The following is a 25000-nucleotide window of genomic DNA, read 5'->3' as shown; positions in this document are numbered from 1 at the left end:
CGTGGAGTCTAGTGGACTCCACTCTCCACGACCTTCCCTCCCACGCCCACACAGGAAGCTCTCTCCACTGGCCAGGAAGTGACTCTCTTAATGGGAGATGGCCGCTACAGCATATGGTCATTGTCACCGGACAGTGATGTCACAGAGCAGGATGCTCCAAATTCAGTCTTTTGCAAGACACTGAGGGTGATCCTAAAATTGTGCTTTTATTTTTGTTTGTTTGAAATGTCTCACCTTTGGGTAATACTATCACCAATGGTGAACTCCAAACCCACTTAACCAACTCATAAGAACTTCTTTAAAATGTTTGCTGTAGGCTTGAAGACAAGTGAAACAGTAGGGCATCACATCAGCTCTGCTTCGGCAATGCAGGACCAGGGGGATTGAGTTCAGCGCCTCGCATTGCCATGGGCTTAATGAAAAGCTCAGCTGCACGCGTTGAAATTACAGCGTCATGACGAATAGCCAAGGGTTGCAATTTGTGTGCCATAGGGCTACGTCAGGGTGCTGGACGCATATTTAAGCACATTTTACCGAGTATTATGGTTGGAAGTCAGACCCTGGAAAAGCTTGGGCTTAAGCCAAGGGGCACAGTAGGCAGGCTCACATCCACTTAACCTACCACCTTTTAAACACACACACACACACACACACACACACGCACACGCACACATTCTTCAACTGTTAGCTTGCGGTTTTCCTTTGCCACAGAGAAGTGTTCAATCGATTTAAATGGCAGAATCAAAGTTGCCCTGTTGCAGTAGTGTATGTACCGTACCCGCTAGTGAAAAGTAAGAGTTAAGCTTTGTCTCAGCCCGACTTCAGTTACTAACTGAAGAAATATGTTTTCTTTTCTTTGTCAGACCAAGGCAGCGTCATCCCATACCCGGCTGATCCTTGTTTGTTTACCTCCTGGATTCTCAGCAGTGGGCACTTTTCTGCCCAGAATTCCTCAGTAATTAAAGGCCTGCCTGCCTGTCTGTCTACCTGCCAGTCTGTCTGTCTGCCTGTCTTGCCCCCTGTGGAGTACGTAGTGGTCCTGTAAATCCCACAAACCAGCAGTGAGCTCAGCCACCGGGGGTGTAGTACGCAGGCTCAGTCATATAGATGTGTCTGCCTGCCTGCCTGCCTGCCTGCCTGCCTGCCTGCCTGCCTGCCTGCCTGCCCCCCTCTTGAGTCTGTAGTGGTCCTGTAAACAAAAAGGTGTACTGCTGGAGGTGAAGTCAGGCTCCGCTGGGGGTACAGTACTCAGGCACAGTCATACAGTAACTTGGATGTTTGCATGCCTACTCTCCTGTCTGTCGGTCTACCTCCCTGCAAACACACAGAACCAACAGTGAACTCAGAAAGTAGTATCCAGGCACAGGCATGTAGATGCCAACCGGCTGCCAGCCTGCCTGCCTGTCCGCCTGCCTGGCTGCCGGTGTGGTTGCTGAGCACTGGGGGTGTAGTACCAAGTCATGTACAGTAGATGCCTGCCAGCCTATGTGGGGCCTCAGTGGCCCGGCTTCAGCGCTCCCGGTGACTTAAGAGAAAAGCTATGTCGGAGAGGAAGTCCTCCACACCACTATTACCCATGCTGGGGTGTAATTGATAGCGGATGTTTGGAAGCCGTTTCTCTCTTGCTCCCTCTGTGCTGCCTCAGCCTCAGCCTCAGCCGCTATGTTGGGACAAGACCCATTAGGCTAAGCCAGGCGGTGAATGCTTTTTTTATTGTAACTTTTGAAATTGTAACGCCTTCCCTGTGTGAGCGTGAGTTGTCTCAGCTGCTGATGCTCTTAGCATTTGGAAACCAGAGTAGGGGTCTCTCTTAGCCTCTGCCGTCTCTTGAGCTGCAGGCATTCCATGAGACATCATCAAGCGCAGCAGGAAGTGAGGTGACTGAGTGCATGCGTGAGACAGAGTGAGCTGTGTCATTGGGTGTTCACTTGCACAGGACCACCGCTGGTCCTTGATCACGCTTTGTATGTTCTCAAGGGCAAGATGCTTGGCGTGTGAGTCACAGCAACAGGGCTTTAAGTAGTCCTTGCATCCTTGATTCAGCCATCCCTCGGCTGACTCCAGTCTGAGCTCCACAGGAAATGTGACTCCTCTGCTCCTGGGGATCAAACACTGACTCGACCTGAGATGTTTACTCATTTGTTATAAAGAGAGTTATATAGTGTAGCCATTACAGTGCCTGATTCACAGTGAATGTACAATAACTTGGCTGATTCACAAACAGTACTGAATGATCGCGCCCAAGGGAGCGTTTGGGACTTCCCCATGCATCTCTCCTTTGACCCCTTCAGCGATAAGACAACCGTGAGTATTTCTCAAAAAACCTAGTGCGCACACTTCCAAGTGTGCTCAGCCTAATTAGTCACGCGCAGTGATTGGATACTCTTTGGTGAACTCTATGGAGTATCCAATCACTGGGTGTGACTAATTAGGCTGAGCACACTTGGAAGTGTGCGCACTAGGTTTTGAGAAATACCCCGTGATCGCCGCATCCATCGGAAGTGTTTTTGGCTATGGGCTCTGGTCAAGTGCCTGTGATGGAACAGTTGGTGCATTGTGAAGATGATTCTAACATAAAGTCCATGGTGCTTTAAAGAACTCTCTCTTAACTGAACTGTAACCACCTACGCAACAACCCCTTCCTAGCTCTCCTTTGGCACGCTGTGTGTTGGTTTTGCATTCAGAGCAGGGGGACTTTGTTTTCCATATGGTCCTGTGTGTGTGGAGTCACATGGTCTGCTGCCCTGATCTGTCCTGGCCCCCTGCTGCCTGGGCCTCGTGAACTTTGTGTCTCCACAGCACGCAGCTAAAGCAGAAGGGCCGGGAAGAGAAGAGGACCTTGTTCTCTTTTACATGCAACTCGCTCTTTCACTTGTTCTCTGGCGTCTGATTTATGACCGTGGACGTTGTTCCTTATCAGCAAATATAAAGCGATACGATAGATGCATTGTAATGCACTTGATAAGCCTTATGAATGTTTGTTCATTCAGAACCAGTTTCATTATTGCCCGAACTGCAAAGATTATGGTGCCATTAATATGTGTTAAAAAAATAATTTAAAAAAGGCCTGCGTGCTTGAGTCCTCTTGGCATCGGCTTGGTTCCGTCTGCCTAGTGGGTACAGTTGTACCAGGGTCTGTCTCTAATGGGTCTCACTGGAGTTGGTGTGTGTCCGCTCGTCTAGACCTTCTGCCACTGAGCGTCATGTGACCTGCCAGTGGTCAGATGGAGGAACAGGTGCTGCATGTGGCGCCCATTAATATCAGGAAGGGCCTCATCATCATCATCATCAGTTCTCTCTTCCTTGTTTTTATTTATAATATTTATTTTCCAATCCACCCTTTTTACATCTGTATCTGCTGAATAAAAAAACCCCTCAGATTATTTCAGCATTTGCATTATCTGCACTATGAATTACAGCAGCGGTTCTTAACCTGGGGTGCGGGCACCCCCTGGGGGTGCACCAGAGATTTCAGGGGGTGCGCGGAATTTTGTTTGTGTTGAGGTTGCGACCAAAATTCTGCTTGGGAACATTATAATTAGGTCAATTTATGACAAAATTAAAACACATTTGGTCCCCAGTTAAATTCATTAAGGTATTGATTAATGTCCCAAGCAAGGATCATTTCAATTAATCACTTAAAATGATTTTTCAGTAAGTATACACATGTAGAAGTTTGGGTTGGGGGTGCGCGGCTTGTCTTCAGTACAGGTAAGGGGTTGCGTTAAGGAAAAAAGGTTAAGAACCACTGAATTACAGTATAACATCAAACAACTTTTGGTTTGGTAGTATGGTTTTTAACATTATCAGTATATATTTTTTTCTAAATCCGCTCCAGGAACTAAATGACAATTTGTTGGGTTGTACTGCCTGTGTGGTTACTGGACTTGTGAAGCAGACGTTCCACTGTGTCATAAGAATCAGAAAAAGACGGCGGTCATGTTTTTGGGTGAAACCCGAACATAGTCTTTAGGATAAGCTTGGTTAGCGCGAAGGCAGCTCTCCGCAAAATGTTCCCACCGTGTTAAATATTGCCATATGAAATGGTGTATATAATTTAGGAAATGCGTAGATTTATGGCCTCATTCTGTTCCGCCGTCTGACGTTTTTTTTGGAGCTGGAGCGTGTTTTGTTGGCCTCCGTCTTGCCAAAATGTTAATTTGATAAAGGAAATGCCTGCATTAACTCTGCAGACAGCGGACCAGTTAAGTTAAGGTCTTCAGAGTGGTCACTATGGTGTGGTCATAGTGTGTTTGTTTTTTCTAACTGTGATCCTATTGCGCAAATGCTTTACACAGCTGACCCATCATGCCTGTATTTTGATACGCAATTGAGGCAAGGGAGCCGTAAAGGCAGGACTGCATACGTGCAGAGACAGATGGACGAGACTTGAGCGATCTCAAGCACACTCAGACGTTCTGCATTTTCTCGGAATTATTAATCTAAACCGATTCTTAGAAGGCACAATGCAGTGTTTTATGTGGCATCAAGGGAACGATGGCTCATGGTGGTGTGTGTGCGTACTGTTTATACAAGTGTGTACGTACTGTGTTTGTACAATCGGGTCTAATGACTGTCTGTGTGGCTTTAGTGGTATGGGGACATGTGTGTGGCTGTCTGTGTGTGTGTGTGTGTGTGTGTCAGGTGGGTCAGGGTGGGGGTTGTGATAGGTGGGTGGGCTGACGTACTGCACACTCCAGTCCTGAGTCTCTTACCAGCTGCTGTGTGGTGGGTTGTCTGTGTCGGTGAGTGTGTGTCTGTGTATGTGTTTTCTGTTTGTGGGTGTCTGTCTGTTTGTCTTTACCATGCTCTTCAGCCTGCCCGATGGGTGAACATGTTAGATCAGTGGTTCTCAAACTTTTTTGTATTAACGCCTAGGACTGGACGATATGGAAAAAAATCACGATATGGATTACTTTATATCACGATAATGATAGACCACAATTACGTATGTTTTAAGTAACTCTCTTTTTTCTCTTTATTTTGTGGCGTCGCAAAACCACAGTTCTTTAAAATGAATCTTTATTCTTATTTTTACATTTACATGAATTTAGAGCATGTATAGTGACAACATGAACTGTAATTAAATGATATAAAATTGTATAAAATTGATAAAAAATTGTTTATCACGATATAAACAATAGAGGAGAAAGAGCACGATGTACATTTTTATATCACGATAACGATATATATCGTCATATTGCCCAGCTCTATAAACGCCCCTCCTGACCTCATCATAAGCCTGCCAACGCCCCCTTAGGCAACTAGTCACTGCCCCGTGCCCCATCTCAGCTGTATCCTTCTCAACTCCTCCCTAGGAGACCCCCACGCCCTCTGGAGGGCTGTACAGTAGAGCCCCCTTTTAGAAACGCTGTTGGACCGTACTGGTGATGATGCTGGTGTTCTCTAGTGTTGTTCCTTGGGGACCCGAACTGGCTGTCCCACCCTACCACTGGCCATCATCCCCCTGGCCCAGGAGCCCTGATGAGATCACCATCCCCTGGCCATATGGTGCCGGCGGGGTCAGACGCTTCACTCTGGCAGCCTGCCACTCTGGAGCTGACCTGGGTGTCGTTAAAAACAATAACCGCACAAAGTCCATGGATGTGTATTTTTTTGACCATCATGCATTCACTTGATTTGCAATGGACTTAATCTGGAACTCGAATGGGATCAAAACTGCTTCATCCTGGCCCAGGTGGAAATTTTGTAAACAAACAGCTGCTGATAGAGACGTGTGACTAAGTGTGTGTGTGAGAGGAATGTGTGTGTACGTATTGGTGTGTGCACTGTAAATACGATCTGGTAAAGAGGTATGTGTGGGAAGAAAGGCACTAGTCGCTATCCAGTGTACTGTCAAAAACAAATGCAAGACACAGATGTTGTCCGTCTGATGAGTATCCAATCTGAAAAGCGCTATAGACCCAGTAGCCTATCTTTCAGACGTTGGTCTCAGCCAAATTGCCTCCAGTTTCTTGCAATAGAAGAGTCCATTGTGGTTCATATCAGCCAATTTTGAAAAGAAACTCAAGGTTTGTGGTTATGGTCGTGTGCCTTGGCCATTACTGCCAACTTGTGATTTTAAATGTCTTGTGTGTTTGACTTGTAGATGCAATATTGATGCAAAAGCGTTTGACGTTTGTCATAACTAACGTTGATGCTTTAATACAGGGGTCCCCAAACTTTTTTCTCTGGGGACCACATTATCGTTCCTGACTGTGTTGGGGGGCCGGGATCAATCATATGGGCTGTATACTCGGCCACGGCCAGTTATAGCCATAATTTCAAGCACAAAATAGTTAATCATTACAAGTGATTTACAAAAGAAGTGAGTTCTTCACGTTTTTCCAATTTGAAATACCACAGGTATTCCTTTTATTTTCTAATAACAACCATGTAAAAATAGCAGGGAAAGGTTAGAAAAATATGGTGATTGAGTTTATGAGTGATACAAGAGAAAGGGAAGGCCTGTTTAACTTCCAGTGAGATGAGAAACTATCAAGACAAGAAACTTCTGGTGATTCACACTAGGTTAGTGAAAATTAAAAACTGTAGGAAGGCCTGTTGATAAGTTATAATTAAGTGCACCATACAGGTCAAATAAACTGAATGCATTAAAAACATTTAAATTACAGAAAGAGCAACAACAAACAGAACTTCATTGCTCTATAATAGCTCACATGTAGATCATGAAATCAAATTGACCAATAATAATATATAAAACAAAGTTTGCCATGACCATTATATCAACAAACCTAAAACAGTGATTTATAACCCTTTGAAATAGGAGATCGAGATGAGGGGCAGTGCATAGAAAGAGAGAGAGAGAGAGAGAGAGAGAGAGAGAGAGAGAGAGAGAGAGAGAGAGAGAGAGAGAGAGAGAGAGAGATGAGAGAGAGAGAGAGAGAGAGAGAGAGGGAGAGAGAGAGGAAAAGGGGAGGAAGGAGAGAGAGATGAGAGAGAGAGGAGAGAGGGGAAAGAGGGGGAGAGAGAGAGAGAGAGAGAGAGAGAGAGAGAGAGAGAGAGAGAGAGAGAGAGAGAGAGAGAGATGCTGAGAGAGAGAGAGATGCTGAGAGAGAGAGAGATGCTGAGAGAGAGAGAGAGAGATATGCTGAGAGAGAGAGAGATGCTGTGAAAGAGAGAGAGAGAGAGAGAGAGAGAGAGATACTGAGAGAGAGATGCTGAGAGAGAGAGAGAGAGAGAGAGATAGATGCTGAGAGAGAGAGAGATACTGAGAGAGAGAGATAGAGAGAGAGAGAGAGAGAGAGAGAGAGAGATGCTGAGAGAAGAGATTGGGAGGAGAGAGGAGAGGAGAGACCAAGCAGTACGCACTCGGAAAAGAGTAACAGAATAACAGAGTAACAGAAGTCAGCAATATGTGCAGTGAATTTGTACTTGCTGTAACCAAGGTGGGACGAAGGATGGATGGGCAGGTCAGTGATGGGCAGTGATCTTTGAAGTCAGCAGTTGCAGTCCCCTCTCTTGCTGCCTGGAAACCTGGCATAAAGGGATGAGATTGGACACATTCAGTTGAATCATAATTCTAAATATGCTGCCTGTTGTTCCTTGATGTGAAGGCCTACAGTGTACCATTATTCATTAGCATTCATTGAAAACAATTATATTTAATCAAAAAGCATAGTTTGTGTTTATATGCATGTTTACAGCCACATAAAATTGTAATAATTAAAGTCAGTAGGCCTATATTTACCTATCAGTGTGAACTGTGTGCCTGCTTCTGGCTGGCGAGAAGTCCGATGTCTGGGTGTAGCCTAGTAGTTGCCAGTCTCAAAGTTTGATGCAAATGCTCATCTGAGAGTCTGTTCCTCGTTGGATTTTTTATTTGCTTCATGCGGGAAAACGTCTGCTCACACGTGTAGGTGCTGCCAAATACGGTGCACATCCTCAGAGCATGTTGTTTGATGTTTGGGTATGTGCACTCTGGTAGAGCAGCATATAACTCAAGTAGTTCTAGGCTGTCAGGCTTGAATGCGTCTTTAAGGACATCACAATTCTGCAGCTCGGCTAGTTCAAACTGAAGAGAGGGACGTGCGTCGTCTATGCCAGCAGCAAACGGGTTCTGGAACAGACGTAGGCCTATGTCTTTGTTGTTGACATGAAGCTCGCGGAAGCGCACACAACTCTCGCTGCAGCATCTCCAGGGCATTCTTGCACTTCGCAACAGGGAAAGGGGCAGCTGGTTTCTCGGCGCAGTACATTTGGGTGGCAGGGAAATGTGTGAAGTCCAGCTTTTGGACCTGTCGCAGAAGGAGCTGCAGTTTGACCTCGAATGCTTTTATGTGGGAATACACTTCCTCAGAGTGACACAGCCAGCATCATAGCCTTCCCGAATTCACCGTCCGTGAACGGCTTGCCGTGAATAGCCAGTAGGTTAGCTGCTTTGTAGCTGTCTCGGACAGCAGCCAGGTTGGCCCGTGATTGACGGAGCAGGGCATCCTGCTGAGCTGCTAGCCCACCTTTCAGTCGCCGAACTTTGTCATCTCTCGCTGCCCCTTTCAAGCTAGCATACTCCTTGTGACGGGTTTCGTGATGGCGGCGAAGGTTGTATTCTTTTCTGTTTTCTTTACAAATGGCACGGTCCTTCCATGGAACAAAAAAATAATCCCTGGTCCATTGTTCATTAAAAACCCGACACTCTCGATCAATTTTCCTCACTTTACTGCACGCCATTGCACTGCTGTTCAACTGCTGCTATTCTCTGCGCATGACGTCCTCGATCAGTGAGGTGGCAGAAATTCGGTCATCATAACGATAAATCAAAAAAATAATAGGCCTACATGCAATTATATAAATATAAATGGTTAATACAAATATTTTAGTGTTATCTAAAACCAAATAAAAAAAATATATAAAATACATTTTTATAATTTTTTTTTTTATTTTTTTATTTTTTTTCTTTGCAACTAGTTGCTCAGAGGTGGAGGGCCAGTCAAAGAGGCCAGGCGGGCCGTGGGCCTTAGTTTGGGAACCCATGCTTTAATGCCTCGGTCTATGACTGTTGTGCTTGTATAATGGTGCCAGTGTTCATATCCATTGGTCGGTCATGAGACAAATGAAAAGGGATGTTGTTTGTCACCATTGCCCCCTGCGTAATCCTGTGGTCCCTCACCACAGTATGTCTTTTGTCCCCCACTCCCCTCCTTACTCCTTCTCCTCATCATCGTTTTCAGCGTAATTTGGCCTTACGCACGCCAGTCATGGCGTCAGGGACGTCACAAGAAGCCATTGTCCACCTTCGACATGTGGACGCCACCAGGGAAGCTGACGGGTGAGTTGTACACAAAGGGGTCGGTTGTCCTGGGCCCAGGGAGAGAGGGGGCACAGAATTGGGTTTTCATCATATATGTTTTGGGTGGGCGTGCCCTTTCAGATGACTTTATCCCGGGCCCAGTCAAACCTATCAGCGGCCCTGGACGTCACCATAATGACTACTGTGGTAGTAGTGGGGTATATTGGGGGTCTACTAAATACCACAAGGGACCCCCGGTAGCAGCAACAACAGGCGGCTTTGAGCATTTCCCCCTCAAATCAATGTTTCCTTTCTGGACATAAAATATTTATCCGCTCTGACGCTAGAGCTGGGTGAGGCTGGACGGTGCTGCTGATATGAATCCTGCTCTTGTCCTCTGCTGCATATGAGGATACTAAATCAGACAGGCTGGTTGGGGGCTTTTCATGTCATATTGGATGGCTTGGTCTACAGTAACTCTCAGTAAGAAGCCTCATTGGCTCGGGTGGGGGGAGATACATTTGTTGAATGTCAGAGTTGGGTTTAATATTGTAGAAGTTTCACAGTGTTAGACATTTCAATATTTCAAGTGGATTTTATGGTCAAGTGTAAAAACTGTTCCCCTTGCAAGTGGGTTTCATTGAAGCTATTGGTATTTCCAGTGGCCCGTGATCATGGCTTGGTCAAAGCATAGATGTGGCTTCAGCAGACGTTTTAAATTGGGCGATCCTTTATTTTCAAATGGACATAGACAGTCAGTCAGTCCCCTTTCAACAATTTCAAACCTCTTTAAAAAAACTCAATGTCTCTGTTCACTATTTCTTCACACTGCTTGCTGAAGCTCACCACTTGAAACCCTAACCAGGTATGGAAACCTGACTCTCGCACCGTACACACTCAGCCTTGACGCCTCTTCAGTGGTGTTGTCTTCGAGTCTTGACCTTGTCATATTCCACATTGTCAACTCAACAGCATTGTCAACAGATGTTTTGAGGACAAAAGCAGGTTATCATGAGGCTAGGACTGCGGTTTTCTGAATTGAGAACCAGTGACTGCTTCCCCTGCCAGAATCCACACTTCACTATCCTGCGTTCTTAGAGAGCAGACAGAACAGCAGTGGTCGTGCAGCTGAGGAAACACTTCATTTCCTGAAGGTTTTACGTTTTGGGTTTTATTGCTTAGAAGAAAAATACCATTACAATAGCCGCAAATCTGTGATCTGGTGTTACGGATTTGATTTTGCTTGCTGCTTTACACCCTAAATGATGTTTTTCATTCTAGTCTGTCTTGTAGCCTTTGGTCTACTTGTGTCTTACACTCTTAGTATATGCTACTAACAATAGTACATGGATATGAAGATTTGTGGTGCTCGGTCACAAGTCTTCCTGTGTCCCCTCTGGCTTTATCGTCACTTCCATCCTTGACCTCATAAGAAAGGAATCAATAAATGTCATGAAGGAAGAGGGCTTTTTGTTTTTGTCCCATAAAGGAGCATCCTTGGCCTCAGGCGTGTCTGACCCTATGTGATCATGTGATGGCCATCTGATGCTCACCACCCCCCCACGCCCTTCCTGAACGCGCCTTCCTGAACGCCCCTTCCTGAACGCCCCTTCCTGAACGCCCCTTCCTCTACCCCCAGCCTCTAGCCTCCTCCACCCTCCTCAACCCTCCTTTCTCCCCGCTACCCCACCCTGAGTGGCTGAGGGCTGCAGGCCTACACGGCCATGGCTGCCGCTGCAATGGCCTCCATTGTTTACAGTCCCGTCACCACTGCCGTGGCCCCAGGAAGCTCTTCCTGTCCCTGTCCCTGTCCCTGCTCCTGCCCCTTGGCCTCCCGTCTCTTCCCCCCCCTCCTCTCCCCTCCTTGGTCGGTCACACTGATTGGATTAATTTCACACATGGGACTCTGCTGATTTGATGAACAGCCCACCAAGACCAGATCGGTCACAGTCGCAAAGATGGGAGACCTCCACCATGCAATGCTGAACCTTTAGGAAGACCAGTGGCCATAAGTCATCGAAGTCTCTAGACTTTGGAATCATGTAACTCCTATGGCTTCCCAGACACACTAAAGTTGGATATGCTTGTGATGAAATCCCCAGGCTGATGCACTGATGACAGAGTCCTGAGTGACTGGACTCCTATGGTTATGGCCTGTCTGCTACGGAATATACTGTCCCAGAGGCTGACTTCCACTCCAGGTGGAAGGGGGAAGTAAGATGGGGCTGAATGACTGTGATGTAACTTACAAAAAGTGTTCGCCTTCCCTTACGTCTCCTTTCTTTCTTTCTTTCTTTCTTTCTTTCTTTCTTTCTTTCTTTCTTTCTTTCTTTCTTTCTTTCTCGCTCCCGCGCATGCTCTACTCTCTTCCTGTCTCTGTCTTTGTCCCCTTTCCTCTTTGTCTCAAGTGATCTTCCAGCCTGTGTGTTTGTGTGTGTGTGTGTGTGTGTGCGTGTGTGCGTGTGTGCGTGTGTGCGTGTGTGCGTGCGTGCGTGCGTGCGTGCGTGCGTGCGTGCGTGCGTGCGTGCGTGCGTGCGTGCGTGCGTGCGCGCGCGCACTATGCCAGAGCTGCTCAAATGAGTCTTGGATTACTGGAATAGTAGTGGTGTGTCTCCCTTCTTCCCAAAACACACACACACCTGGATCAGCTAACCACGGTCATGAATGTTGTAGTCTACGCAGGCAACCTAATCCAGCTATCGCCCACCAGCCAGCCTCCTCCCACGCCCCTCTCCCCTCTCTCTCTCTCTCTCTCTCTCTCTCTCTCTCTCTCTCTCTCTCTCTCTCTCTCTCTCTCTCTCTCTCTCTCTCTCTCTCTCTCTCTCTCTCTCTCTCTCTCTCTCTCTCTCTCTCTCTCTCTCTCCCTCTCCCTCCAGAGCAGCAGGCTGTCAGCCTCGGCAGAAGCCAGGGTTACAGTTGGCAGTGGAAGCTCATGGGTGTAGTGATACGTGAATGAGAGAGCACAATGTAGGCAGAATAAATGACAACGAGCGCAAGAAATAAAACATTTCTGAAAGTGTAAAGAAAGTAAGGGAAAAAATCACAGGAAAAAGAAAGAATGAAAAGAAAATTTGCTGTTGGGCGAGAGGGATGAAGAAACTGAGAACAAAGGATTGACAGAAAGGACGCCATTGAAGCAGTCACAGAATGACAATGCAGAGACAAAAACGGAAAGAAACAGAGAATGAAAGGAGGAATGTGAAGGAGGGAATGAAAGTCTGCAGAGCAGACGGAGAGGCAGAGAAACCGATTAAGAGGGGAAGAGGAAAGAAGGAAGAGAGAGAGCGAGAAGGCAGGAGCGAAAGTTGTAGATTCCCTTCCCTGCCTGGGGCAGATCATTAAGAGTAGCAGGTTGCAGAGAGGATGTGGTGAAACTTCAGAGGCGAGAGCAGACTCCCGTGACGGCGGCTCCTTTTCTTCTTTCATTCTTCCTTTTTTTCTTTTCTTTTTTTATATCCCCCTTTCACCCCCTCCTCTTTCATTGCATTTTCTGTGGGGAATTTCCAACAGTCTTTTCTCTCTGCCCGTCTCTCTCTCTCTCTCTCTCTCTCTCTCTCTCTCTCTCTCTCTCTCTCTCTCTCTCTCTCTCTCTCTCTCTCTCTCTCTCTCTCTCTCTCTCTCTCTCTTTCTCCCCAGAATGGCATGCCACCACAGTCCCTCAACTCTCCTCTCCTCTCCCCCTCTTTGCCATTTAAATGGTAATGTGAGGTGCAGACTTGCTGCCCCCTCTGAAATGTAACGTAAGGTGACAGAAGCCCAGTGCAGAGCGCTGCCCCCCCTCGCTAAACCTCACTGCACGGTACCCACGGCAACAGGGGCTTCAAAGCTACTGTAGACTCACACTTTAATATTCTAATCTGCCGGATCCCCACCTTCCACCCCCATTCTCTCTAATTATCTCTCTTTTTGGTCCTTTCGTTCCGTCTGTCTGTCTGTCTGTCTGTCTGTCTGTCTGTCTGTCTGTCTGTCTGTCTGTCTGTCTCTCTGTCTGTCTCTCTGTCTCTCTCTCTGTCTCTCTCTCTGTCTCTCTCTCTCGCTCTCTCGCTCTCTCATATGCTTTCTCCAAAATCTCTTTCATTTCCCCATCTATTATTCATCAAAATTAAAAAGCCAAAGAGTAGCAATGCCTCGCTCCCTCCCCCCACAGCCATCAAACCCCCCGCGTGAGTCCCCAGACGCCAGTGTCTGTTTTGGCTGGGGATGGAGGTGTTGTCAGCACCGTCGATGCTGTTGCAGACCGCCTGGGATGGGCTGTGATGGCCAAAGGCAGATCTGATGGTGGTGATGCTAGTTTATCGGACAGGGTGACATTTCGCCAGCGTGTCCTCTCCTCTCTTCCTCCTCCCTAATCTGAGTGTCTGCCTTTCATATTGACCCCCTCCCCCGAAGTCCTGTCTTCTCATCCGCTCTTCTTTTTCTTTTCCCTTCTCTCATGTCCTCTCTTCTGCTCCCCTCTGTTTCTCTCCTCTTCTCCTTTTTTCTCATCTCATCTCATCTCCTCTTGTCTTATGTTCTCACACATCTTTCTGCTCCTCACCTGAGCCCTCCTGCTCGACAGTGTTCAAAGCTGTGATCCGTGTGTTTTTGGACTGTCATCCCCCATATTCTGACGTGCGTGTGTGTGAACGCGTGTATTTGAAACAGCCAGGGTCATGGCTAGGGCTTGTGATGTAAGCTGGGCCATTGGGAGTGTTGTTGTTGTGGATGCGTGTGTTTTAGGGCGTGGGGCATGGCTGCTTTCAAGGGAAGCAGGGACAATGCGGAGTGCTAGAGAGTCACTGTGTGTTATTGTTTCAGCGAGAGCCATCACTTCCTAGCATTATTCCATAGTTTGGCGTGCGTGCGAGCGTGTGTGCGTGCGTGCGTCTGTGTGTGTGTTTCTCTCTGACCTAAACAGAGATCCCCTTCCAGATATAGCTGGGATGTCCTTCGAGACCTTCTTGCTCGCCCTCTCGCATGCCCGCCAAACTGTTCTGTGGTCTGAGTTCTCACAGAGACTGCCCTACATTGAAGTGTGTGTGTCTGTGTGTGTTCGTGTGTGTGTTCGTGTGTGTGTTCGTGTGTTCGTGTTCCTTAGGCGCACCATTGTCTCTGATCTTCGTCCTGGTTTCTCAGGATTCAGTGACAGTACAAAGTAACTTCTAATTTATTGAGTTTCTGGAAATCTAATTATTGAGTTTAATCCCCCCTTTTATATGGATTGTCTCCGATTCTCAGTTTGGGATGTAACAGTTCTGTCTAAGGCTAACTGTTTACTTGGCAGACACTTTGAATCATTTGAAGTTGATTGCATTCCAATGACGTCCATTGTAATGTCCTACTATAAACATGTTGTGCGTACACTGAAACTTTGTTCCCTGATTATTTTTCCAGTCCTTGCCTTATTTGCAATTCGCACACCCAACCTTGTGCCTGCATGTCCTGTACTAAGAAGACACGGACTCGCATGACGACACGCAAAACAAACACATGGGCTGTACTGTTCACTGACTCCAGCTCACTCACACAGCCTGTGCTGTTGGCTGGGTTCTATCGTCATCTTTCATGTCATAACTTTGAGATACTCCACTTGGGTCAGCAGTATTCCCCCAGAGCCTCTGGGGAGAGAGAGACATAGTGAGGAGGAGTTGCTTCTTGGAAGTCCAGACCGTAAGCAAAGCCACACCACACCACACCACACCACACGGCCACAGAAATGACAACGCACTGTAAACATACAGCACGAAACAGGAAAACAAATGTGCAGAGTGTGAAGGAAGGAGAGCCAGAGAGATGGCAGAGATGAGAGAGTGTGTGTGCGTGCGTGCGTGCGTGCGTGCGTGCGTGCAGACACTGCTTGGGAGATTTAAAACAGGACGACAGGAATGTGGGGAGCGACTCAATATGCTGAAGAGGCAACCTCTAGAGCTGGATCTCTACTGAAGATTATGCAGCCAGCCACGGGTAGAAAACGAACCCAGTCAGGAAAGGAGGATGAGAGGAGAGCAGGAGAGAAAGATGGAGAAATAAGAGAGGTAGAAAAGGAAGGAGGGAGAGATTGAATTTGTCTTTCAGACCTAATCAGCAAGGGAGGATGAGGGATAAAAGGAGGGATAGATAGATAGAGAGAGGAGAGAAGGGGGGAGGGATAGAGGTTGTCTCCTCCCTCCGTATTTCTGGCGAGAAGTAAGGGAAAGAGAGAAGAAGATTGTCTGTCTTTTGGCGTGAGCTGCAGCTGTTGAATATGAGATCATGCCACAGGCCTAGGTTGAGTGTGTGTGTGTGTGCCCGCGTGTGTGTGTGTGTGCGCGCGCGCGCGCGTGTGTGTGTGTGTGCGTGCGCGTGTGCGTGTCCCAGTGTATGTCCTAGCTGACGTGTGTGTCTGTACTTCTGTCAATGCGTGTATGTGTTTTGATATATACTGAGGGATTAATATCAGCACCCCCCATTGTTTTCTAATGTGTACTGCGTGTGTGTGTCTGTCTGTCTGTTGTGTGTGTGTGTGTGTGCGCCCGCGTGTCTGTCTGTCTTGCGCTGCCGTTGCCGAGGGGATGAAAGGGGCTGGGTCGGGGGATTGAATAGGTCCACAGCTCCCTGAATGCTCAGGTTTCCGAAAGATGATTCCAACTGGCTGAATACGCACGCACACAAACACACACACACACACATAAAGATGCATCTATAGGCGCATCATTCATACAGAGAATCGCTCAATTGACCAAGGAAACATTACTCTGACACACAATCAAAAGTGTATAGTATAAAGAAAAGCTTGTGTATGGCAGGCAGACACGCAGAGACAGACACACATTACACACACAGACACACACACACACACACACACACACACAGCCAGAGGAAGAGTAGGGCAGTGGAGTATGGTGCATGAGCTCACGCTGTGAATTATTTATAAGGGGGAGGCTAAGCGTCCGGGCAGAGATGCTGAGGGAGAGACGGGGAGAGAGAGAGAGACAGAGACGGAAAGCCGGTCAGAGGGAGACGCAGGGCGTACGGCAGGAAGAGAGGCCTGCCACATGATGCCACGCTGGGCTGTGGTCAGCCCCGAGCCAGGCTCCCTGCCATCTGCCTCGCTGGCACAGCACAGGATCTAGCTACTACTCGCCATCGCAGGAAGTGTGTGCTCACTTGCTTACAACTGAGGAGGTGGATGAAGCAATCGAACACCAAGGACACAGATACCGATCACTCCACTTACCTGCCTCACCTTACCCTCGTCCAAAGTTTTTTAGCTGCAAAACTTTACTTTGGTCACACTAGTAAATATTTGTTTATTATTATAAAAATGAATGAAAAGATGAAAAGATGAAATTTCGCAAATTCAGTAGGCAGCACACTTTCAATGAGCAGCATAGTTGCAATACCTACTCTGGCCACCATCCTACACAGTACACCTTTTAAGCTCCAAGATCTCCACTTGATTACAAGTACACTATTTTTTGGATATCGTGACCTGATTGAAAAATTGACTCATCTGTACCTTAGTCTATTTCCTCCTAAAGTAGCCTCATGCGGACTTGTCCCTGTTTCCTTGTTGGGCACACGTAGGTCTACATTGTGCACTGTGTGAGGGGTGTGCTCCTGATCAATAAGAATTGATTTTGCGGAGAATTTAAAAGCAGTAACAGACCAGCTGTGGACTCGTGTCTGATTTAGAAGTGGCATAATGATCAGAGCACTGGGTGTGGAGAAGTGGCTGGGCACCTGAAAAGATCTAATTATTGACTGCCCATCCCCCCAAAAAATCTATTTGAGATGGCTTTACAAAAACACAAAGAACATCATTTGACCAAAGTACTCTCCCTCCCTGCCACTCTATGCTGTTGATATGGTAACTGACCAAAGTACTCTCCCTCCCTGCCACTCTATGCTGTTGATATGGTAACTGGAGACTGTCCAGGTTGAGAGTCTGATCTGAAACCGTAATACCAATGCAGACTCCATGATGAAACTTCCTTTCGTCTTTGTAGTGAATGAAATAAACATAATCTGCTTTAGGGCTGACATCTGACGGTAAAAGAACATTTATGTATTTCTTCATATCCTGATCTGAGTTTTTCACTTGCGCTATTTACATCTTACAAAACATGTCCAATTTGATTTTGGGTCCTTTGGGAAATGGTCTAGTAACCTTTCTGCCTCTCCATCAGAGCCTCGTCCTTTAGAGTAGGTTGTGGAACCTCTTGACTCTTCAGTCTTTTCAATGGGGCCTGTTTGCTCATGGCTGATTATTAGCAAGTCGTGTGTGTTTTCTTGTGCGCATGTGTGTGCGCGCTGTGTGTGTGTGCGCGCTGTGTGTGTGTGTGCGCTGTGCGTGTGTGTGCGCTGTGCGTGTGTGCGCGCTGTGCGTGTGTGTGCGTGCGTGTGTGTGCGCGCGTGCGTGTGTGTGTGTTCGTGCGCGAGTGTGTGTGCGTGCGTGCCTGTGCACACGCGTGTATGTGTCTCTGTGTATGTCTGCATAATGAAATTCTGGGACTGGGACCCATATGTGTGTGCTATTTCTAGATCCGTGCCCCTGCTTGGCAGAGCAGCGTTGGCTGTCATAGCTGAAGCACCAGCAGGGAGGGTTTGGTGTACGCTGCACAATCAGGCGGCTGGATGCCTTGTCAGGAGCCTGTGTGATGCCATTATTCTATCACGGCCTCTCAGTGAGGGGGATGTCGAGACCCGAGAGGCCAGTGTGTCCAGTGGTCAGTGCTCAGCACTGCAGAGATGGACTACAGCCCAATGCTGTTACGCATGAAATCATTGGTATTCATAACACACGCATGCAGACCGTATGCGCGCACACACACTCATGTATGTACATTTAAGCTGTCTCTCTGTTGCTGTCTGACGCACGCACACACACAAACACGTACGCATGCAAACTCACACACACACACTCAGTCTCTTTCATTCTCAACTTTGAGTGGGTCTACTTTGGAGGGGCAGACATGTGTCCTGCTGTGATCCTGAAGTGGAATGTTGTAATTGAAAACATCCATTAGGGTTCCTGCCGTGCGTGCGTGCTTGCGTGCGTGCTTACGTGCGTACGCGTGCACCCATGCCTGTGTGTGTGCGTGCAAACATGCTTGTGTCTGTGTGAGCAGCACCACCAGCCACCAGAGTGGGGTAAATGCCTCACTTATCTCGCCCACCATCTCTCTGCTCAACGTCAACATCCACATCCCTCCCCAGTCCCTGCACCAAGAATCTGCAGAGCACCACTGCTCCGCTCTCCCCAGTCCCTGCACCAAGCAGAGTAGAGCAGAACTTCACCACGGCAAGGACCCCCATCGACCGCTATATTCCAGCCAAGGCCCCCCTCGTGCTACACCATTTTTCTATTTTGTTTTGCTATGGTTTTTCCTCCCAACCTGCCGCGGCCTCCCAGGGGTCCCCGACCCCCACTTTGAAAACCACTGGAGTAGAGCACCACAGCTCCGCTCTCCCCAAAGTCACAGTTTGCCCACTCCTACCCAATAATCAGATTTGCTCATTTGTGGCACGGCTGGAAAATGTAATTCACTCTGGTTTATGATGTATTATGTCACGGCCTGCGCCTGCCCTGACTGACTGACTGGTGGGCTGTGTCAGACTGTGAAGGAACACTGAACACGTGTTCCCGAAACTTCCATTTTATGGGCAATTGTCTCTCTTTTTTTTAAGCGATGAGGACGGTCTGTATAATTATACACACAGATCAGGGTTTCTCTCAGCACTTTATAGTTGAGGCGGCCACCTTAACAACAAACACCACCCATCTTGACTAGATCCCAAAAAACGGTTTTGTATTGCAAATGTAATGCCTAACCTTGCTTTTCAAATATGTGCAAGCTATTTATTACAAAGGTATTGAAACTGAAACTGCACTGCATAGCCTTTCCGCTCATGATTGTCAAATGTCTGTGATATTACCACTTTTCCCGCACACATTTACAAATCTGCCCTACAGAGGAAAGGTGCAGTAACTACATATTTTGTCAAAATTGAGTTTAGACTGAACCTGAACTCATCCTAATGCCAATACTTCGGAGGCCTTTTTCTTAGTTTCAATTTTGGCGTAGTTACTGCACTCTGACTTTGTAGGGCAGAAACCCTCTACGGGAAGCACTATAGATCTTATCCAAAGCCAAGCCTGCATGGCCTATATCAGCTCCCCACCCTCTTCTGCTTCGTCATCTGTGCGTTATCTCTCTCTGTCTGTGGGAGCAAGCTTTGTGATCTAGTTCACGGCTCGTTTGTACTCGGATTCCTGTGTATATTTCGGGAAGGTGTGCTGCTGCGCTGCGCCCTTACTTCTCTACGAGGGACACACCCCTTTCAGGAAGCTTTGACCCAATTTCCAAAGAATAGTAGGTTTCAGGCTTGGTGGTTGTGTTGCAAAGCAAAGGCTTTGTTTCTGCTGAGTGGTGACCAATAGAGTTCATTGGTGGTGAATGGTGATGTTATAATGGCCAATAGAGCTTGATTCTGGTGACTGTGTCATGACACTAACCAATAACTTATTGTTTGTTTCCAGTCTGTCACTTGTCTACAATGACTAAAAAGGGAGTATGCCTTGTGACTTGTTCCCCTTCGGTGACGAGTAGGCTTCATTACTGGTGACTTGTCCGTCCTTGTGCTGTGGTGGCTGATTATGGTAATAAACCAGCAGGGTTTCAGTCTGGTGGTTTATGGCTTTGCAGCAGCATCCAATGAAGTTTCAGCGTGGTGGTTTATGGCATGACAAATGACCAATGAGATGCGAGTCTGGTGGTTTATGGCAATGCGATGACCAATGAGGACTGAGTCATTTGTCTGACCTGTTTAATGTGTGGCAAGTGACTCAGTTACAGTGTGCTGGTCATGTGTGTTAGATAGAGGTGTGGTCAGGTGCTGTGTATTTTAAAGGTCTTCAGTGCTGTAATGATAGGTGTGTATTTGCACAGTAGCCGAAGTTGTTCAGGGTGTGGTAGGGCTGAGTGGTTAGGCTTTAAACCTTTAGATGTCCTTACTGTGCACGTACACACACACACACACACACACACACACACACACACACACACACACACACACACACACACACACACACACACACACACACACACACACACACACACGCGCACACGCACGCACGCACGCACACACACCCACACATACACACGTACACTCCCAACACACTTCCATTATGTCATTTCTTTATGACCTCATTTACAGAATTTAGAAATTCTCGAGGCTTGGAGTGTGTGTGCGCGCGTGCACGTGCATGGGCACTCTCGTGCACTGGTCTCTGTGCCAGACAGATCCTGTCACCTTTGGTTGCAACACTGATTTCACCTTGTCACACCACAGAGACAGATCATCTCTGCAGCAGTCATTCATGTGAAATATATATGTGTGTGTGTGTGTGTGTATGTGCATAATATACGTGTGTCTGTGTGTGTGTGTTAGCTCTCTCTCTCTCCTGTCTCTTGAGCTGACAGAGATACTGGCTGGCAGGCAGACAGGGGCGAGTCCTGTTTTTCCACTTGAGTGCAGCTTACCAGTCTAAAATGATTTCCCTTGCATGACGCAGAGGCTCTGGGTGCCTCTCAGCATGGTGGAAGTAATACACATACGCACACAAATGCACTTACACAAATGCACACACACACACACATACACACACACACACAAATGCACACACACACATTTAAATGCACATTAACCAGAACATTACGCTCACACATGAATAAGCTGAATCTGGAAATCATTGTCGTTCACATTTGAATGCTGCCTGACATGCTGGAACATGCTGCACACATGCATGCTTGCACAGCACACCCATACACCCACTGTCACACATTGTCCGTGTGCATCTTGTGTTAGGAGTTGCACCCTACCCCGGCCATCAGAGGCACACACACACACACACACACACACACACACACACACACACACACACACACACACACACACACACACACACACACACCACATTCTCTCTCTCTCACCCCAGGCATTTTCGCTTCTAAGGCCATGCATGCCACAAGGCACATTCCACATCATCATGTGTAGCTCTTCTCAGAAAATGTAAGCGCACACTTGAAATGGCTTTTGCTGACTCTCTGTTCTTCAAGTGGGCGTTGTGCAAAAATAAAACCATCACACATCTGTGTGTGCCTTGTGTCTGTCCCAAGTCAAGTTATCGGAGGAGGCTGCTGTCGTAACGTAACCGCCACCGCTGTGACTGAAGCGAAAAGGGATGCCACCGTCTGATTTGTGGCCGCGGCAGTTTACTTCTCGTTTAACCAATGATTCACTTTAAACGGTGGAGACGGGACGGGAGGGGAGGGGACGCAACTCACATTTGCAATGCGGGTAGAGGAAAAAAGGAGGCCTTAACAGGAACGAAGGAGGATTTATCTTTATGGGAGACACCCGTCACTCCCCTGTTTCTGCCCCTCCTCCCCCTCTTTCTTGGACACACACACACACACACACACACACACACACACACACACACACACACACACACACACACACACACACCAACGCTAACCAGGCTGACATGTGGTGCACACTTGTGTGGTGGGATGAGACCCACATTAAGGACACATTATAAGGACATTGTGAGAGACGCTGTGTCATGAGGAAGTCACTAAAGAGGAGAAAGGGGAACGACGGCCATGTTTATCAGACGGCCTGGAGGCCTGTGCTGCTGATATTGGATGACCTCAAATGCACCTCTCTAACCTTTGTCCCTCAGAGTACTCTCAACACTTGGCATGCTATGGACAATATAAACCAGCGTCTTGCTTAAAAAATGTATGTCCAAAATATGGCTGATTTTAAATGAATTCAAATTATTTTACAATCCGTGGAGTGGACATCACCAAATTGCATCATGATGTCATAAATGTCTACCATTGGCGTAAAAATGGGAAACGTGCCAAATTCATTGATTTATTATTAGTAGGCCACTCAAAGGGCTCTGAGGCGAAGGGTTAATACTGCAAACGCTCAGTCGCTGATGTTGTTGAGTGCAAAGGGCAGTATTTAACTATGTGAACACAGAGACAAGGGAAAATGCCTTTCATGTTGGCACACTAGCCCAGCTCTTCACCCAATAATACAGTATAATACAATAGTGTGTGTTTGTGTTGGAGAGATATTTGTAAAGGTGAATACTTGGTTGGACGTGAAGTGGTAATCAAATGCTGTGTGTGCCCATGGCTTCTCTCTCATGGGTTTGCAGCTCTTGCTGAAATCACTTTCAGTGATTGTGGCATATCTGAATCGAAGCTAAACCATAAGCTAACCGATAATATGTATGTGGTATCCAGATACATATCCCTGGCCAATATGTATTTTAAAAGTATGCCTGCTGGCTGCAGAGAAGCTCCGGAAGACCCGGCCGATTCTTGGCTTTGCTCTGTCAAGGTTTAAATGGCTGATGTCACGACATGCATACAGTGTGTGTGCGTGTGTGTGTGTGTGTGTGTGTGTGTCTTAGGGCTGCACGATTATGGAAAAAATCGTAATCACGATTATTAATCACGATTATTGATTTTTTTGCAGATTTTTTTGAAAATTATAAAAAGATGAAATACGGTATAACCAAGAATGAATTACATACGGGTTGAGCAAAATGAAATGTATTGTAATAATTATGTAAAGGCAATATCATGAAACTTAAGTGGACAGATTTCTGGCCAGAAACACCAGCCTGTCCATATGTTCTGGCTTCAAAGACTCCCTATTGCCAAGATTAAATCACGATTGAAATCACTACTTCGATTTTACGATTTTATCACTATTTTTGAGTGTATGTCTGTGTCTGTGTCTGTGTCTGTGAGAGACTGAGAGTGAAAGTGTGCGTGTGTGTGCGTGCACGTATGTTGTTCTTTGTCTGGGAGGAAGTGTACTGGCAGGGCTCCAGAGAGTCTAGGAGTTAGTTAGTCTGTCTGCTCGGCTCTTCTCTCAGGCTGTGCCAAGACCGCTCATCACAGTCACAGGGCATCTCTGTCTGTCCGTCTGTCTGTCTTGCTGCCTTTCTGTCTGTCTTGTTGTCTGTCTGTGTGTCTGTCTGCCTGTCTGGCTGTCTATCTGTCTGGGGCAACCACTAGGGAAGTTCCTGCCTCACCAGTCACACCAGTACAACACACAGCTGGTCAGTGATGGAGGGGGAGAATGAGAGGAGGAATAGGAGGAGGAGGAGAAAAAGGAGGAGTGGGAGGGAGCAGAGGAGGGAGAGGTGGAGAACATTGGGGCCACACCACACCAGTACATCACACAGCTAGTCAGTGATGGAGGAGGAGAATGTGAGGAGGAGGAGGAGGAGTAGGAGGAGGGAGCAGAGGAGGGAGAGGTGGGGAACATTGGGGCCACAAGGATGCTTTGCACAGTTAAGGTTGGTGTGGGTGGGTGGGTGGTTGGGGAGGTTGTGAGATCTTGTGCCCTCTGTGTCCCCTCTGTGTCCCGAGTCCCCCTCTCATCCTGACATGAAACACTGACATCACAGTGCCCAGAGTTTGATCTGTCATAGTTCAGTCTTCAGTGGGGATGTAGAATGGTGCAACAGTCAGATCAAACGTCAGTTTCTAGGGGACTAGTAGAACTGTGGCAATACAATATTCAACAGTGCTTGCAGTATCAGCAGTTTTCTATGGGACAAGAGATTGGCACTGATTCAAATAAGATGTAATGCATGTGTGTGGCACAAATGTATTTGGGACTCTGACAAAACGTTGAGTGTGAAATATTGATCTCTTATTATTAGACATTCTGGCCAACACATCAGGCTGACTACCATTCATTTTGTTCTCCCCAGTTCTATACTCTAACACAGCTACAGCATCTCAAGTACTTACTTTAAAGGTGCACTGTGTAATATTTGTTGTTGTTAATTTCCAGAATTCATGCTGCCCATTCACAAATGTTACCTTTTTCAAGAATACTTACCACCAGAAGAAACCAACATCAAATTTGAAGTATTCTTTATGAAACATGAAAAGGTGGATCTTCTCCATGGCTTCCATTTTGAGTTTCCAGAAGTAGACATTTTCGGCTGAAAAACTTACTGTACTTTGGTCATACTAGTAAATTATTACTTTCATTTATGAAAAATCCAATTTGGCAATAGGCAGCACAATTTAACCAGCAAAGTTGCAATACCCGCAATGGCCACCATTCTACACAGTGCACCTTTTAAAAGACCAACTGACAGCAGGCAAGGCAAGAGTAACCACGCTATGGGGCTGGCTCTGCGATTCCCTCTCGCCTAGCACTCCAACAGCAATGCCAAATGTTGGGGAAGGTCTTAGAGACTTGGGAGGGTAGTACCATGGTGACCCTGCCAGACGGTGGACCAGAGCCACTCTATGCCACTCCGGTGGGGGCATACTGGCACCAGTCTGGGTCTCAGTGTGGGGCGGAGTAATCTCATCTCTGCAGGCCTGCTCTTCTTGTATGTCTCCATCTGTCAGAAGAAGCTCAGGGATACCCAATCAAGGCTGACTACCCTATAAGTGGATGGCACAGTGAAGGCCTCATGTTTGATGTATCAAGTATGACAAAATCAATCTTCACATGAAAATAACAGTAGTTGCTCAGTCAAATTTCATACAGAACAAAAACAAAGTTCGTGTCACGTTACAAATGACCAAGAATTTGAGCATGTTAGAAGGGAAGTTTACATAGATGTACGGCAACATGTTTCTGAGGAAAATCGTTTTGAATAACCGCTTCAATTTGAAGCCCAATAGGCATCAGCTGCGTGTCCTGCATCGTAACTGATAACAGTTCACG

At 47.0% G+C, this 25000-nt stretch overlaps 1 protein-coding gene across 2 annotated transcripts in view; it reads left to right on the top strand.

Annotated features, from left to right (window-relative positions):
* Positions 1-25000, top strand: part of fnbp1l (formin binding protein 1-like) — a 74352-nt gene that overhangs the window by 13499 nt on the left and 35853 nt on the right. The window lies entirely within an intron of this gene.

The sequence above is a fragment of the Engraulis encrasicolus genome, chromosome 6, assembly GCF_034702125.1.
Source record: "Engraulis encrasicolus isolate BLACKSEA-1 chromosome 6, IST_EnEncr_1.0, whole genome shotgun sequence".
NCBI classification, from domain to species: Eukaryota; Metazoa; Chordata; class Actinopteri; order Clupeiformes; family Engraulidae; genus Engraulis; species Engraulis encrasicolus.
The sequence above is the reverse complement of the archived record's forward strand: the minus strand, read 5'-3'. Positions and strand labels throughout refer to the sequence as shown.